Below are 18,797 nucleotides of genomic sequence, written 5' to 3' on the forward strand. Positions count from 1 at the left end.
GACATGGGCACAGGGGAAAATTTCCTCAACCGAACACCAATAGCTTATGCTCTAAGACCAAGGATTGACAAATGGGACCTCATAAAACTACAAAGGACATTGTCAAAAGGACAAAACAGCAACCAACAAATTGGGAAAAAAATCTTTACCAACACTACATCTGACAGAGGGCTTATATCCAAGATATACAAAGAACTCAAGAAGGTAGACTCCAGAGAGCCAAATATCCCCCTTAAAAAATGGGGTACAGTGCTAAACAAAGAATTTTCACCTGAGGAATATCAAATGGCTGAGAAGCACCTAAAGAAATGTTCAGCATCCTTAGTAATTAGGGAAATGCAAATCAAAACAACCCTGAGATTTCACCTCACAATGATCAGAATGGCTAAGATCAAAAACTCAGGAGAAAACAGGTTCTAGCAAAAATATGGAGAAAGAGGAACACTCCTCCACTGCTGGTGCGGTTGCAAGCTGGTACTACCACTCTGGAAATCAGTCTGGTGGTTCCTCAGAAAACTGGGAATGATACTTCCAGAGGACCCCGCTATACCACTCCTGGGCATATATCCAGAGGATTCCCCAATATGTAATAAGGATACTTGCTCCACTATGTTCATAGCAGCCCTATTTATAATAGCCAGAAGCTGGAAAGAACCCAGATGTCCCTCAACAGAGGAATGGATACAGAAAATGTGGTATATTTACACAATGGAGAACTATTCAGCCATTGGAAACAATGACTTCATGAAATTCTTAGACAAATGGATGGAACTGGAGAACATCATCCTAAGTGTGGTAATCCAGTCTCAAAAAAACACTCATGGTATGCACTCACTGATAAACAGTTATTAGCCTAGAAACTTGGAATACCCAAGACACAATTCACATATCAAATGATTCCCAAGAAGGAAGGAGTGGCCCCTGGCCCTGGAAAGGCTCAGTGCAGCAGTGTAGGGGAATACCAGGATAGGGGAGTGGGAGGGAGTGGATTGGGAAACAGGGGGAGGGAAGAGGGCTTATGGGACTTTCGGGGAGGGAAGATCCAGGAAAGGGAAAATCACTTGAAATATAAATAAAGAATATATCAAATAAATAAAAAAAATATGAAGCTAAAAAAATATCCCCCCAAAAATCAGTGCTATTAACGTCACAAAGAAAATCCTCAGGGCAAAACAGAGATGTTGATAAGATCTGTAAAAGCACAATTATTTTCAGACTTATTTTCAGTTAACTCCAATATCAAATCAAAGAATAACGTGTCAGGTTTGTAGAAGCAGAGATCACTTATAAAACCCCTTTCTTGGGATTCATTGGAAAGCAGTAGGGCTACTAAAAGGAGGAAGTGCCTTCCTCAAAATATGAACAACATTGTCAGAGAAATACTTTCATTCTGAAATGTGAATTCTACCTCCAAAGTTCTATTAAATGAAATTCATACACACACACACACATATGTATATCCTGAATGTAGGTATATGCATCATGTGCATGCCTTGTGCCCAAAGAGGCCAAAAGAATGCACTATATCCCTGGAACTGGTGTTACAGATGGTTGTAAACTGCCATATAGGTGCTAGAAATCAAACTTGAGTCTTCTGGAAGAGCAGCTAGTACTTCTAACCTTTGAGCCATCTCTCTAGTCCCAAGTGCTAGAGAGAGCATTTCTTTTTAGTGGTCATTTTATATCAATTAAAAGATGTCTATGTATATTTTATAATTGTACAAAAACAAATTAATTCTTAAAGCTCATAGGAAAGGTCTGCTCTCTTGTCTAAATTGTATAAAACTTAACTTTTATTTCTGTATCTCCTTATTGCATGTTTTCAATCTCCATAGATAGAGGTCAGTCACTCCTTTCTTATGCTAGTCCATACTCTGAGAGCTCATATGAATTCTCCAAATAGTCTTTTTGAGGTTCCCTCCCTAGAAGGAATGTAGGAGAGAAAAATTCCACTGTACCCAATAGTATTCTTCAGAGAAACCTTTCAACTTTCAAAACAATAGTGTTGCATCCTTAAAATCTTGGGCTCAAAACAGTCACAATGACACTTAACAACTCCCTTGAAAATAACCAAGAAGTAACTGAGCATATAGCATATTTTCTAATATGAGGAACTATTACCATCTTTTGTTCTGCTCTCGGGCTTTGGGGCTTTGCAATAAATCATCCTGTGTAACTGAATATCCCCCAACATACTCGTCTTACTTGAAAAATTATTCTAGTGCCATTTTAATGGGTACTTAGATTATTTCCACTTGGGAAGTTATCATAAATAATGCTGTGATTGTCAAAAATGTTCTATTTTATTTGTAAGGACATTTCTAGACATTTAATTTCTATTGCATTTCTGGTGAGTATAAATGACTACTCCTAAAACTGTATTATTTCCTGCCGGCTTGTCCTTTGCATGTGTTTAGAAATTTATGACACCAGTACTACATGTGATTGTTCCTCAGACACTAAAAGCTTTATTTTGGGGTATTATTAAATTAATATGACAAGGAAAACAGATGACTAATTATTATTTCCAACTTGATACTGCAGGGCCAGGAAAATGTCTCAGTAGATAATGTCTCAGGAAATGTCTCAGTAGTACCCGCTACCAATTTGACTCTACAAAATTCTTAACTGCAATGTTTGAATGGTCTTAGTAACTTCTAAAGCAAAACAAAAACAAAACCATAAAGATGAACACATTATCCTGTCATGGAGGCTAGTAGCAAGCAATGAGAGATTCAAGAGTCAGCTTCAGGTCGAGGGATATGACTCAGTGGGTAAAATGCCTGCCACACAGCATAAGGACTCTAGCTCAGACCCACAGCACCCAGATAAACACCAAATGCAATGGTGTGTGTCTTCAACCCTGTGCTGGAAGATGAGAGCAGAGACAAGAAGATTCCCTGGAGCTCACTGATCAGCCAGCCTAGCTGAGCTAGAGTTCCAGATTCAGTGAAGAGAGCGACAAGGAGATATCCATGTCAATATTTGGCTTACACACACACACACACACACACACACACTCAGTGGGGGAAGTGACATACACATACATCAGGTGTCAAAAAGAAGAAAGAAAAATTGTGAAACATCTTAACCTGACAAGGGACTTAGAACTTCCAGTCCTTGCAGAGAGAAGATGTCCTGTACATCCTTAAACAAATAATTGACAGTTGTATACTGCCCATTATAGGTACTAAGAACTGAAATTCTATTCTCCAATGTTGTAAAAGTGGCCAAGCTGCCTGCTTGAGTTTTCATGAGCCTTTCTGTGATGCATCTACTCCTCTATCACCATGTAACCCCAATAAACTCATTAGCTTACCAATCTAGACTTTGGTGGAATTATTTCTTGGGCCTGCTATTGGTGATGAAAGGATATTTGCACATACCTCCTCAAGAAAATTTCACACAGCACCCAAATTACCTTATATAAAATTGAAACAAAAATAATATATAAAACTGCAGAAAATATACCTGATTATTTATGCAAAAAAATCTTCGACAGTGTACTAACAGTAAATTAACCAGTACATTAAAACAATACATTGTATTATAATGTGTCCCACAGACCTTTCCTCTCAGCAAGGGAGAATGCTATGTGTCACCTTTTACAGTTCCCAGTTACATACTTTTATTCCACTGGTGGACACTTCACAGCTGTATGGCAAAGTTGAAGAAAAATACAGCCTGAACTGATGTATGAAAATCTACCTCTGAGACAAACAAACAAAAATAGCTGGAACCCCTTTGGCTCTCCATGCCTACTATCCTTGCTTTGCTGGCAGATAACCTCTGTATCTGAGAAGATTGTTTTTTTCCTCTTTTATTTAGAGGCTGTCAGATTATACGCATACTACTCCAGGAGAGGACCCTGGCCTGAACTAATGGGCTGTGAAATGAGAGGGGAAAACAGATAAAGTTGCATCTGGAGTTCTTCAATCTCAGAGTTCACAGGAATTTTGGAGAAGAAAAGAATGAAGTCATGTTTGGAGAATTCAGTGATAAATTGCAGTAGTACCCAAAGAACATTGCAGATCAATATCTGAAATGATCCTTTCCAAAAATTATTCTAAGAATGTATCGTTATTTATATGCTATGGCACCAATGAGAAACTATAATGTCTTACCCCTGGTTCCTCAGAAAACAGAAAGGCAAAGGCTTATGTTCAGCCCTTTCCTAACAATGTGTAGACTCAGAAGTGAAGGCAAGGAGTGGGGTAAGGAGGGTAAAGAGAGACACACAAGGAGGTGAGACTGAGCTGACCAAAGTGCAACCAAAGGGCTGCTTGATCTCTAGGACCTTTGCCCTGAATACTTCTAAGTGCCTAGGAACAGTCAATGAGAAGAAAGAAAGAGAGGCTGGGGCAATCTTCAATAGGAAAAGTACTTGTAAGGACCTAGGTGGACAGTGTTCCTAATGATAACATCTGAGGTCCTCCTCTGGCTTCAACATAAATATGTACTCATGTGTGCATGTACACCATGAAAAGTCATACACAACAACACATATAGAAAGGATTTCCTCTTTATCAGAACTTCAAATTCAGCATGTGTACTTCCTCCAGCCCTAGCTTACTCACACCCACATATTTAGTGGAGGCTTCCAATTATCTGGGAACTCAGTGGAGCCTGTGCAAGGAATTGTGGTTGATTTTATATTACTTCCTCTCAACACACAAACCAGTGCAAGAAAGTTTAATGAGGAAAAATGTTTTAAGCTAGAAAATATCTGGAAAAATTGTAGTCTTATATAAGCAGGGCTTTATGAACAGAGTAAGTTGGAATCAAAGAAATCTGAGTTCACACTTAAGTCTCTGAATGTGACTGAAAAACCTTTAGGAAACTAGTTTGAAATTCATTCTCTAGCCATAATAAGCATGTTACTTGAAGGGAAGAAATGTTCATTTCCGTTTTGAGGAGTCTTAATGACAACAACAGGCTGGCATTGTTAGTCTCACCAATGGTAGAGAAGGCTCTACAAAGTCCACCATTTGTGTTGTTCCATATTAGATAAGATATATAGATAAGAGCTCTTCTGAAGATGAAAGATCAGCCTAATGCCATATACTCGGAATAAGAGGAACAACCAAAATGGTAGCCCAGATGTATACACACACACACACACATACACACACACACACACACACACACACACACATGCACACGTGGAGGATAGAAGGAGAGGTAGGGCAAGGAGGAGAAGGAAAGAGAGGGAAGGAGGAAGGGGAGGACAGAAGGAGGGAGAGAGGGAAGGCAGAGGGAGGGAGGGACAAAGGAAAGGGAAGGAGGGAGGGAGAGGATGGGGGAGGAGCCAGTGTAGGATTGTCTTATTTTCTTTTTTAAAAAAGAAGAAAATAGAACAGGCATAGCCTGAGGCGGACATAGCAGGGGTCTCAGACGGTCAGGCCCTGGACTGCCCCCAGGCCCTGGGCTACTCGGTGGGCCATCTGTGTCCCGACCTGGCCAGGAGGTTGTTTATCCTGGCCAGTTTGCGCACCACCGCCATTTTGCCTACAGGAAGCCAGAGAGACCTAGCAGGCAAAACCAAACCAGCTAACAGGCATAGCCCGAGGCGGACATAGCAGGGGTCTCAGAGGGTCAGGCCCTGGACTGCCCCCAGGCCCTGGGCTGCTCGGTGGGCCATCTGTGTGCTGACCCGGCCAGGAGGTTGTCAGCCCAGCAGACTCTCCCAGCACTCTCAGGGAGAGCGCACACACCACCATCCTAGCCACCTGACAGACCCAATTAACACTCACAGCTGAGGGGATCTTTGCTCGGACATTGGCCTGCCAGGCTTTTGCCTAGACTCAGGGCCTGAGCAGCTAGGCTAGCCTTGTGTGCACCAACCCGGTTGGGAGTTCCGCTGCCCAGCAGAGAGATCAGCACGCAGAAAAGGTCCCTGCAGCATACAGCCTCAGCACTCCCTGAAGGAGCAAACTGGCACCTTCTGGCTCACAGACACAATCTGGGGCAAAGAACACTAGGGCTGCAAGGGCACCCAAGAGGAGGAAAGCACATTAGCAATCTGCAACAGGGGAAACCCTGCCCTCCAGTGGTGCAGAAATAGCCCTAGAGCCTCTCAGGAGGCTGAAACACCAGCCAGAGACAAGACCAATTAGCTCCAGAGAACAAGATGGCAAAGGGCAAATGCAGGAATGCTACTAACAGAAATCTAGGCAATATGGCAGCATCTGAACCAAACTCTCCAACATCAGCAAGTCCTGGTTATGCCAACACACCAGAGAAACAAGATTTGGATTTAAAATCACTGTTCATGATGCTGCTAGAAGAACACAAAAAGGACATGAATGAATCTCTTAAAGAAATGCAGAGGAACATGAATAAGCTAGAAACCCGTATAATGGAAACACAAAAAACACTTAAAGAAATGCAGGAGAATAAGGCTCAAGAGATAGAAGCCAATAAAGAAGAAAGGCAAAAAAAACTTAAAGAAATGCAGGAGAACTTGAGTCAACAGGCAGAAGTCATGAAAGAGGAAACACAAAAATCTCTTAAAGAATTACAGGAAAACACAGACAAAAAAATGATGGAAATGAGCAAAACCATCCTGGACCTAAAAACAGAAGTAGAAACAACTAAGAAATCACAAAGGGAGACAACTTTGGAGATAGAAAACCTTGAGAAGAAATCAGGGGCCATAGATGCAAATATAAACAACAGAATACAAGAGATGGAAGAAAGAATCTCAGATGCCGAAGATACTATAGAAATCATTGACTCAACAGTCAAAGAAAATACAAAATGCAAAAAGCTTATATCCCAGAACATCCAGGAAATCCAGGATACAATGAGAAGACCAAACCTAAGGATTATAGGTATAGATGAGAGTGAAGATTTACAACAGAAAGGGCCAGCAAATATCTTCAACAAAATTATGGAAGAAAACTTTCCTAACTTAAAGAGATGCCTATGAATATACAAGAAGCCTACAGAACTCCAAACAGACTGGACCTGAGCAGAAATACCTCCCGTCACATAATAATCAAAACCCCAAATGCACTAAACAAAGAATATTAAAGGCAGTAAGAGAGAAAGGCCAAGTAACATATAAAGGAAGACCTATCAGAATCACACCAGACTTCTCACCAGAGACCATGAAAGCTAGAAGATCCTGGGCAGATCTCATGCAGACTCCAAGAGAACACAAATGTCAGCCAAGACTACTATACCCAGCAAAACTCTCATTCACCATAGATGGAGAAACCAAGATATTCCATGACAAAACCAAATTTACACAATATCTTTCCACAAACCCAGCTCTGCAAAGAATAATAGGAGGAAAACTCCAATACAAGGAGGGAAACTACACCCTGGAAAAAGCAAGATAGTTACCTTCCTTCATCAAACCCAAAAGAAGATAACCACTCAAATATAAAAAGAACATCAAAAATGACAGGAAGTAATAATCACTATTCCCTAATATCTCTTAACATCAATGGTCTCAATTCCCCAATAAAAAGACATAGACTAACAGACTGGATAAGGAAACAGGACCCTACAATTTGCTGTATACAGGAGACACACCTCAGTGTCAAAGATAAAAGCTACCTTAGAGTAAAAGGCTGGAAGACAATCTTACAAGCCAATGGTCACAGGAAACGAGCAGGAGTAGCCATTCTAATATCAGATAAAATTGACTTTCAACCTAAAGTCATCAAAAGAGACACAGAAGGACACTTCTTGCTGGTCAAAGGAAAAATCCACCAAGAAGAACTTTCAATTCTGAACATCTATGCGCCAAATGCAAAGGCACCCTCATTCGTAAAAGAAACTTTACTAAAGCTCAAAGCACACATTGCACCTAACACAATAATTGTGGGGGATTTCAACACTCCACTTTCCTCAATGGACCGATCGGGAAAACAGAAACTAAACAGAGACACAGTAAAACTAATTGAAGCTTTGGACCAATTGGATTTGACTAATATTTATAGAACATTTCACCCTAAAGCAAAAGAATATACCTTTTTCTCAGCACCTCATGGTACCTTCTCCAAAATCGACCATATAATTGGACACAAGGCAGACCTCAACAAATATAAGATGATCAAACTAATCCCATGCCTCCTATCAGATCACTATGGTGTAAGAGTGATTTTCAATAGCAACAAAAACAACAGAAAGCCCACATACACATGGAGGCTGAATAATACTCTACTCAATGACACCTTGACCAAAGAAGAAATAAAGAAAGAAATCAGAAACTTTTTAGAATTTAATGAAAATCAAGGCACAACATACCCAAATCTTTGGGACACAATGAAAGCAGTGCTAAGAGGTAAACTCATAGCCCTGAGTGCCTCCAAAAAGAAAATGGAGAGAGCATACACTAGCAGCTTAATGACACACCTGAAAGTCCTGGAACAAAAAGAAGCCAATTCACCCAGGAGGAGTAGAAGGCAGGAAATCATCAAACTCAGGGCTGAAATCAATCAATTGGAAACAAAGCGAACCGTACAAAGAATTAACGAATCCAGGAGCTGGTTCTTTGAGAAAATCAACAAGATAGATAAACCCTTAGCCAGACTGACCAAAGGGCACAGAGAAAGTATCCAAATTAACAAACTTAGAAATGAAAAGGGAGATATAACAACGGAAACTGAGGAAATCCAAAAAATCATCAGATCCTACTACAAGAGCCTGTACTCAACGCAACTGGAGAATCTGTAGGAAATGGACAATTTCCTTGACAGATACCAAATACCAAAATTAAATCAGGACCAAATAGATCATCTAAACAGTCCCATAACGCCTAAAGAAATAGAAGGAGTCATAGAAAGTCTTCCAACCAAAAAAAGCACAGGACCAGATGGTTTCAATGCAGAATTCTATCAGACCTTCAAAGAAGACTTAACACCAATACTCTTCAAACTATTCCACAAAATAGAAACAGAAGGAACACTACCCAATTCCTTCTACGAAGCCACAATTATGCTGATACCAAAGCCACACAAAGATCCAACAAAGAAAGAGAACTTCAGACCAATTTCCCTTATGAACATCGATGCAAAAATACTCAATAAAATTCTTGCCAACCGAATCCAAGAACACATCAAAACGATCATCCACCATGATCAAGTAGGCTTTAATCCGGGAATGCAGGGTTGGTTTAATATACGGAAATCCATCAATGCAATCCACTACATAAACAAACTCAAAATTAAAAAACCACATGGTCATTTCATTGGATGCTGAAAAAGCATTTGACAAAATTCAGCATCCTTTCATGCTTAAAGTCTTGGAAAGAACAGGAATTCAAGGCCCATACCTGAACATAGTAAAAGCAATATACAGCAAACCGGTAGCCAGCATCAAACTAAATGGAGAGAAACTTGAAGCAATCCCACTAAAATCAGGGACTAGACAGGGCTGCCCCCTCTCTCCTTATCTTTTCAATATTGTACTTGAGGTACTAGCTTGGGCAATTCGACAACATAAGGAGGTCAAAGGGATACAAATTGGAAAGGAAGAAGTCAAACTATCATTATTTGCAGATGACATGATAGTCTACCTAAGTGACCCAAAAAACTCCACTAGAGAACTCCTACAGCTGATAAACAACTTCAGCAAAGTGGCAGCTTATAAAATCAACACAAGCAAATCAGTGGCCTTCCTATACTCAAAGGATAAGCAGGCTGAGAAAGAAATTAGGGAAATGACCCCCTTCACAATAGCCACAAACAGTATAAAGTATCTTGGGGTGACTCTTACCAAACATGTGAAAGATCTTTACGACAAGAACTTCAAGACTCTGAAGAAGGAAATGGAAGAAGACCTCAAAAAATGGGAAAACCTCCCATGCTCATGGATCACCAGAATCAATATAGTTAAAATGGCCATTTTGCCAAAAGCAATATACAGATTCAATGCAATACCCATCAAAATCCCAACTCAATTCTTCACAGAGTTAGAAAAAGCAATTAACAAATTCATCTGGAATAACAAAAAACCCAGGATAGCTAAAACTATTCTCAGCAACAAAAGAAATTCTGGGGGAATCAGTATCCCTGACCTCAAGCAATACTACAGAGCAATAGTGTTAAAAACTGCATGGTATTGGTACAGTGACAGGCAGGCAGATCAATAGAACAGGATTGAAGATCCAGAAATGAACCCACACACCTATGGCCACTTGATCCTCGACAAAGGGGCTGAAAACATCCAATGGAAAAAAGATAGCCTTTTCAACAAATGGTGCTGGTTCAACTGGAGGTCAGCATGCAGAAGAATGCGAATTGATCCATCTTTATCGCCTTGTACTAAGCTCAAATCCAAATGGATCAAGGACCTCCACCTAAAGCCAGACACTCTGAAGCTAATAGAAAAGAAACTGGGGAAGACCCTTGAGGACATTGGTACAGGGAGAAAATTTCTGAACAGAACACCAATAGCGTATGCTCTAAGATCAAGAATTGACAAATGGGACCTCATAAAATTACAGTTTCTGTACGGCAAAGGACACCATCAAAAGGTCAAATCGGCAACCAACAAATTGGGAAAAGATCTTCACCAATCCTACATCAGATAGAGGACTAATATCCAATATATATAAAGAACTTAAGAAGTTAGACTCCAGAAAACCAAACAACCCTATTAAAAAATGGGGTACAGAGTTAAACAAAGAATTCTCACCTGAAGAACTTCGGATGGCGGAGAAGCATCTTAAAAAATGCTCAACTTCATTAGTCATTAGGGAAATGCAAATCAAAACAACCCTGAGATTTCACCTTACACCAGTCAGAATGGCTAAGATTAAAAATTCAGGAGACAGCAGGTGTTGGAGAGGATGTGGAGAAAGAGGAACACTCCTCCACTGCTGGTGGGGTTGCAAATTGGTACAACCACTCTGGAAATCAGTCTGGCGGTTCCTCCGAAAACTGGGCACCTCACTTCCAGAAGATCCTGCTATACCACTCCTGGGCATATACCCAGAGGATTCCCCACCATGTAATAAGGATACATGCTCTACTATGTTCATAGCAGCCCTATTTATAATTGCCAGATGCTGGAAAGAACCCACGTATCCCTCAACAGAAGAGTGGATGCAAAAAATGTGGTATATCTACACAATGGAGTACTATTCAGCCATTAGAAACAATGAATTCATGAAATTCTTAGGCAAATGGATGGAGCTAGAAAACATCATACTAAGTGAGGTAACCCAGACTCAAAAGGTGACTCATGGTATGCACTCACTAATAAGTGGATATTAACCTAGAAAACTGGAATACCCCAAACATAATCCATACATCAAATGAGGTACAAGAAGAAAGGAGGAGTGGCCCCTTGTTCTAGAAAGACTCAGTGAAGAAGTATAGGGCAAAACCAGAACGGGGAAGTGGGAAGGGGTGGGTGGGAGGACAGGGGGAGAGAAGGGGGCTTGTGGGACTTTCGGGGAGTGGGGGGCTAGAAAAGGGGAAATCATTTGAAATGTAAATAAAAAATATATCGAATTAAAAAAAAGAAGAAAATACACAGATGTATATAGTACTGTTTGCTATAAATACCCATGCATATATTGGTAGTAGATACATATAGATAGGTGATTTTCTTCTGAAATCATACCCAGAAACTAGTTTTCAGTAAAGTGCTATGAGGATTATATTTTTATTTTCAAACTTTGTGTAATATTCTAATATTTTTACAATGTTTATGTGTTAAGTCTATGGAACCAATAGTTTGTTCCTGAATAGAACTTAGCTCTCTATACACTAGCCCTTTTAGGTTGTCCTATTTTTTACTATTATTTCCCTCCTTCCACTTAAAAAACAAAAGGTTTATTACCTGTCTTAGATAATAAAGACCATCTTATCAACCTCCAGCTAATGTCTTCACTTCTTCAGATAGAAAATGAATGTTTTAGGCTTTGTGAACCATGCAGTCTCTATACAATGACTTTGCTTGTTAACAAGTTAAAAAAAAAACTATATAAATCATCAGCTTTGAAATGGAAAACATCCCTGATAGAAGCCACCTGTAATGGTTAGTTTTAACTGTCGACTTGATAAAACCTTGAAGAGCCTCAATGAGAAATTGCTTGAATTGGGTTGTCCTGTGTGTATGTCTAAGAGAGTCTAATTGAGGTGGGTAACATGCCCTAAATATGGGTGGCGCCATTCCCTGGGTTTAGGCTCTGGAGTGTAAAAATAAAGAAAGCTGAGCACTAAGCATGTATGCATTTCTTATTTCTCTGCTTTTGACTAGCTGCTTCAAGTTGCTGTCTTGATTTCCCTGCAATACTAAATTATTATCTGGAGTTTTAAGATAAAATCCTTTCTCCCTTTAGTTGCTTTGGATCAGGATGTCTTATCATAGCCACACAAATAAAACTAGAAGACCCCTTCATAGATTGAAAAGTCTATAGATAATGGTATGCCCTCTGTCCTCTAGAGAAAATCCCTTTTTTCTTTCCCTCTTTACCTTCACTTGTTCTCTGGGAAACAGCTGTCTTTTGAATCCTACCAATTGATTACAGCATTCACCCTTCCTAAGAAAAAGTAACTAAAAAGGCATGAGTCATAAGACTGCCTAACCCTTAACTCTTCTTCACATTTACAAAATCCAGAAGATCCTGGATCTTCAGATAACAGCAGCCAATGCACCAGGAAAACAGACCAAGCATGCTGTAGCCATACTATGCCTGCCTACTGCATGCTTCCATAGCTCCCTGTGTGACCCTCATACCAGAAGCCTCTAGGAGAGACCATCTCTGTTCCTGACAACCGACTCCTTGATGTGCTATTACACCATGAATCTGCCTGACCCCATCAACTTGTCCTCAAATCATGGCTTTTCCAAGTGTCAAGAAACAAGCACAGGCTCACAATTACAATGTGTAATTCCAGGAGTGAATTTAAAGAGACTGAGGCAGGCAGAAAAGTAAGACACAAGGAGGTAAGACTGAGCTGACCACAGCCAAGTGCAATCAATAGACTGCTTGATCACGAGGACCTTTGCCCTGAGAACTACTAACTGCCTTGGAATGGTCAATGAGAAGAAAGGAGGAGAGTCTGGGGAGCTGGCTCGGTAGGAAAAGTACTTTCTTCTCAAGCATGAGGACTTAGGTAGTCAGCATTTCTGATTATGACATTTGAGCTTTCTCCCTGGCCTCCACAGAAACATGTACTCAAGTGTAACCATAGGAAGCATAGATAAAGGCATAAATGAGAGTGTAGTTTGGATTTTGTTTTTCAACATAAGCTTGCCAGATTTGTCTCTGTGTTCCTAGTTTTTTAATCTCATATAGGCCAAGAAGCCAAAAGACCCTTTCCTCATATAGTCTTAAGTATGCTGCCCACCACAAACACATTCTTAACAGAGCCATAGGAGACATGAAGACTATACGAAAAGAACAAAAAACAAACAAACAAACAAACAAACAAATAACCTGGAAACTTTGAATACAGCTACTATTTGTAATTTAAAATTCAGTCAAAAAACTAGAGACATTGTCTTCCAGAGCAAATAAGATCACATCTACTAGATAACCCTGAGGGAGACTTAACCCAGACAATTTCTCCTAAAAGAAAAGCAAAATGTTGCATTATTATATTCTGTTTTGCTTTGTTTTCAGCACTGGGAATTAAACCTCAACACCTTAATCATGCCAGGCAAGCACTATACCATTGAGACTTCCCAGTGCTCCTGGGAAGTTTATTATGTAGAAGAACCTCACTAAGCTACCCAGACTGGCTTTTAACTCAATATGTAGACCAAGTCAGCCTTAAACTCATGGTCCTCCTGCCTCATCTTCTTGTGTAAACCATTTCATTAAAAGTAGAATGTCAAATGCTGTTTAGGACTCACCAGTCAAGCTGTGCTAGCCGTAGAATGACCATGGTTTCCATACCAAGGTGGTAACAATGAGTTTCAGGAGCTGTTTTTTCTAGAAACATCTAGATTACCTTCAGAGCCTCCAGTCATGCACCTTTAGATCATAACCTCTTAAGTCAAATTTCAATAAAAGTTTGTTATCTGAAGTGTATATTTTCTTTCATCTGTTTTGTTTTTTATTTATCTATGTAGCCCAAGCCTAGCCTTGGCCTCCCAAGTGCAAGGACTACAAAAGAAAAAATTTTTAAATATATAAACTTTATTTCTTTCAAAAATACTGTTCCCATTTATTAAGTCTCTGTTAAGTTCACCTTCACCAAGGGTCATTTTTGATGTGACGTTTAAATACTTTCTACCATTTCACGAGACCCCTCTAACTGAATAATACAAAATTATGCCCTGTGTTAGACTAAGAAAGTGTAGTGAAGAGAACAAATCCAATCTTTGATACAGCCTATGGGTCTTGATCGGGTTCATTTTCTCTGCCAGTTAACGAATTAAGCCAGGAAAAATATAAAACACCAAAGAGCAGCAGAGAAATCTCACGTACCACAGACAGAATCAACAATTGAAGAAAGGCATTTATTTGGGGGAGAAACAATGCACATGCTTCAGAAACACAGGAAAAGACCCTCTACAAATGCTCATGGCTGAAGGTGAGAGAACACCTCCCTTTCATGGATTTTACTTTCAGGAATCTCAGCCAGCTCTCAGAGAAGAGCAAAAATAAAATAAAATAAAATAAAATAAAAATAAAAAATAAACACACACACACACACACACTGTATGTCTGCTCACAAGAGAGAAAAGGGAATTTTGAAACATACCAGATTATTTTTGAAAGCCTAAGCCTAGTCCCTGGAAGAAAAGAGCATCAGCTTACCTGAAGAGAAGGCTATTTCCCTACCTCCATCCCCCTTTAGGCTTCTGATCTCAAAAGATGGAAGAGAGAAGCCAAGGAACAGGAAGATTTTTATCCAAGAGCAAATCCACTTAAATAATAAAGGGATTAGTCAATGCTTTCCTTTCCCCACAATTTACCATCAATCAACAGGTTTCTGTTTTAATGCTAGTGGCTCCAGGAAAGAGCCAAAAAGTAGTTCTTTGGGAAGACTAAAGACAGGGGAGACAAACAAGGCATCACAGGAATGTGAGCTTTAGTACAGATGGATAAAGTACTAGACTTTGCTCCAAACCAGGCCCATGCAAAGCCATATACTAGGACCTGTTTCCTTCACTTTTACCAGTGTGTCATGCTTGACGTTCCACAAAAGAGTTACTGAAAGGGCTTAAAAGGGGAGAGTATAGAGGGGTTAGGTGAGTGTGGCTAGGCGGTGTGGGAGAAGGTGTCCAGGCAGGCCCTTGCCTGGGCACCTCTGCCCCTGAGGGACCACACACACACAGACATGGTATAGAATAGAGTTTATTCAGAGTAGGGGATGGGAGTTAGTGGGAGAGAGAGAGAGAGAGAGAGAGAGAGAGAGAGAGAGAGAGAGAGAGAGAGAATAGAGAGAATGGAGGCCAGCCATGACCACGTGGGGGGGGGGGGGGAAGAGCCCCAGGGGCAGAGAGGTGAGAATGTGGGAGAGCTGAGAGCAAAGAGAGAGAGGAGGGGCAAGTAGCCCCTCTTATAGTGGGCCAGATCTCTGGGGCGGGGCATACCTGGCTATTGCCAGGTAGGTGTGGGGTGGAGCTTAGACAAAACCCCAACAGTTACCAGACATGATGATTAATCTTGGTTGTCAACTTGGCTAGATCTGAAAGCAGCCAAGAGATAAGCCAGTGGACATAGCTGTGAGGGTCTGTGGATTGTAGCATGATTATCCTGAACTTTATGTCCAATGTCCTCTTATAAGTATATTACCATACATGTCTTTCTGACTCTGAGTTACCTCAAACAGGATGGCATTCTCAGGTTCCATCCATTTGCCTGTAAAATTCGTGATGTCATGTTTTTCATTGTGTAGATATACCACATTTTTCTTTATCCATTCTTCAGTTGAGGGACATGTAGGTTGTATCCAGTTTCTGTCTATTATGAATAATAAAAGCTGCTGTAGATTAATTTGGTTAAAATGGCCATTTTGCCAAAAGCAATATACAGATTCAACGCAATACCCATCAAAATCCCAACTCAGTTCTTCATAGAGTTAGAAAGAGCAATTCTCAAATTCATCTGGAATAACAAAAAACCCAGGATAGCTAAAACTATTCTCAACAACAAAAGAAATTCTGGGGGAATCAGTATCCCTGACCTCAAGCAATACTACAGAGCAATAGTGTTAAAAACTGTATGGTATTGGTACAGTGACAGGTAGGTGGATCAATGGAACAGTATTGAAGATCCAGAAATGAACTGACACACCAATGGCCACTTGACATAGGGGCTGAAAACATCCAATGGAAAAAAGATAGCCTTTTCAACAAATGGTGCTGGTTCAACTGGAGGTCAGCATGCAGAAGAATGCAAATTGATCCATCCTTGTCTCCTTGTACTAAGCTCAACTCCAAATGGATCAAGGACCTCCATATAAAGCCAGACACTCTGAAGCTAATAGAAAAGAAACTGGGGAAGACCCTTGAGGGCATCAGTACAGGGGGAAAGTTCCTGAACAGAACACCAATAGCATATGCTGTAAGATCAAGAATTGACAAATGGGACCTCATAAAATTACAGTTTCTGTAAAGCAAAGGACACCATCAAAAGGACAAATCGGCAACCAACAAATTGGGAAAATATCTTCACCAACCCTACATCAGATAGAGGGCTAATATCCAATATATACAAAGAACTCAAGAAGTTAGATCCCAGAAAACCAAATAACCCTATTTAAAAATGGGGTACAAAGTTAAACAAAGAACTCTCACCTGTAGAACTTCGGATGGCGGAGAAACATCTTAAAAAATGCTCAGCTTCACTAGTCATCAGGGAAATGCAAATCAAACAACCCTGAGATTTCACCTTACACCAGTCAGAATGGCTAAGATTAAAAACTCAGGAGACAGCAGGTGTTGGCATGGATGTGGAGAAAGAGGAACACTCCTCCACTGCTGGTGGGGTTGCAAATTGGTACAGCCACTCTGGAAATCAGTCTGGTGGTTCCTCAGAAAACTGGGCATGTCACTTCCAAAAGATCCTGCTATACTACTCCTGGGCATATATCCAGAAGATTCCCCAGCATGTAATAAGGATATATGCTCCACTATGTTCATAGCAGCCCTATTTATAATAGCCAGAAGCTAGAAAGAACCCAGGTATCCCTCAACAGAAGAATGGATGCAGAAAATGTGGTATATATACACAATAGAGTACTATTCACCCATTAGAAACAATGAATTCATGAAATTCTTAGGCAAATGGATGGAGCTAGAGAACATCATACTAAGTGAGGTAATCCAGTCTCAAAAGATCAATCATAGTATGCCCTCACTAATAAGTGGATATTAGCCTGGAAAACTAGAATACCCAAAACATAATCCACACATCAAATGAGGTACAAGAACGGAGGAGTGGCCCCTGGTTCTGGAAAGACTCGGTGTAGCAGTATAAGGCAAAACCAGAACAGGGAAGTGGGAAGGGGTGGGTGGGAGAACAGGAGGAGAGAAGGGGGCTTATGTGACTTTCGGGGAGTGGGGGACCAGAAAAGGGGAAATCATTTGAAATGTAAATAAAAAATATATCGAATAAAAGAAAAAAAAAGAAAAGAAAAAAAGCTGCTGTAAACATAATTGAACAAGTGTCCCAGTGGTACAGCACAGTAGTTTGGGGGCATATGACCAAGAGTGGTATAGCTGGGTCTTGAGATAGAACTATTTCCAGTTTTCTGAGAAACTGTTCAATTGATTTCTGAAATGGTTGTACAAGTTTGCACTCCCACCAACAATAGAGAAATGTTTCCCTTGCTCCAGAACCTCAGCATCATATGCTTTCTTGAGTTTTTTATCTTAACCATCCTGACAGGCATAAGATAAGAGTTGTTTTAATTTGCATTTCCCTGATGACTAAGAATACTGAACATTTCTTTAAGTGTTTCTTGCTCATTTAAGATTCCTCTGTTTAGCTCTGTGCCCCAATTTTTAATTGAGTTACTGGATTGTTAGTTTCTAATTTCTTTATAAATTTTGGATATTAACCTTCTGTCAAATATAGGGTTGGTAAAAATCATTCCCTGATCTGTAAGCTACTGTTTTGTCCAATTGACAGGGTCCTTGGCTGTACAGAAGCTTTTCAGTTTCGTGGAGTCACATTTATCAATTGTTGACCTTAGAGCCTAAATCATTGGCGTTCTGTTCAGGAAGTTGTCTTCTGTACCAATGAGTTCAAGGCTATTCGTCCCTTTCTGTTCTATTAGATTTAGTGTATCCAATTTTACATTGAGGTCTTTGATCCACTTGGACTTGAGTATTGTACAGGGTGATAGATATAAATTTATTTGCATTCTTCTACATGCTGACATCCAGTTAGACCAGTAATATTTGTTAAAGAAGCTTTCTTTTTCCCATTGTATGGTTTAGCTTCTTTGTCAAAAATCAAGTGTCTGTAGGTGTGTGGGCTTATTTCTGGGTCTTTGATTCAATTCCATTGATGAACCTGTTTCTATAATAATACCATGCAGTTTTTATTACTATTGCCCTGTAGTACAGCTTGAGGTCAGGGATGGTGAAACCTCTAGAAGTTCTTTTATTATACAGGACATTTTTATTTTAGCTATCCTGAGGTTGGTTGGTTTGTTTCCCATACAATGTTGAGAATTGTTCTTTCAAGGTCTGTGAAGAATTGTACTGGAATTTTGATGGGAATTGCATTGAATCTGCAAATTGCTTTTTGTAAGATGGCCATTTTCACTATGTTAATCCTACCGATCCATGAGCATGAAAGATCTTTCCATTTTCTCATATCTTCCTTGATTTCTTTCTTCAGGGACTTGAAGTTCTTGTCATATAAG

This window comes from Apodemus sylvaticus, chromosome 14, assembly GCF_947179515.1.
Source record: "Apodemus sylvaticus chromosome 14, mApoSyl1.1, whole genome shotgun sequence".
Lineage (NCBI taxonomy): Eukaryota > Metazoa > Chordata > Mammalia > Rodentia > Muridae > Apodemus > Apodemus sylvaticus.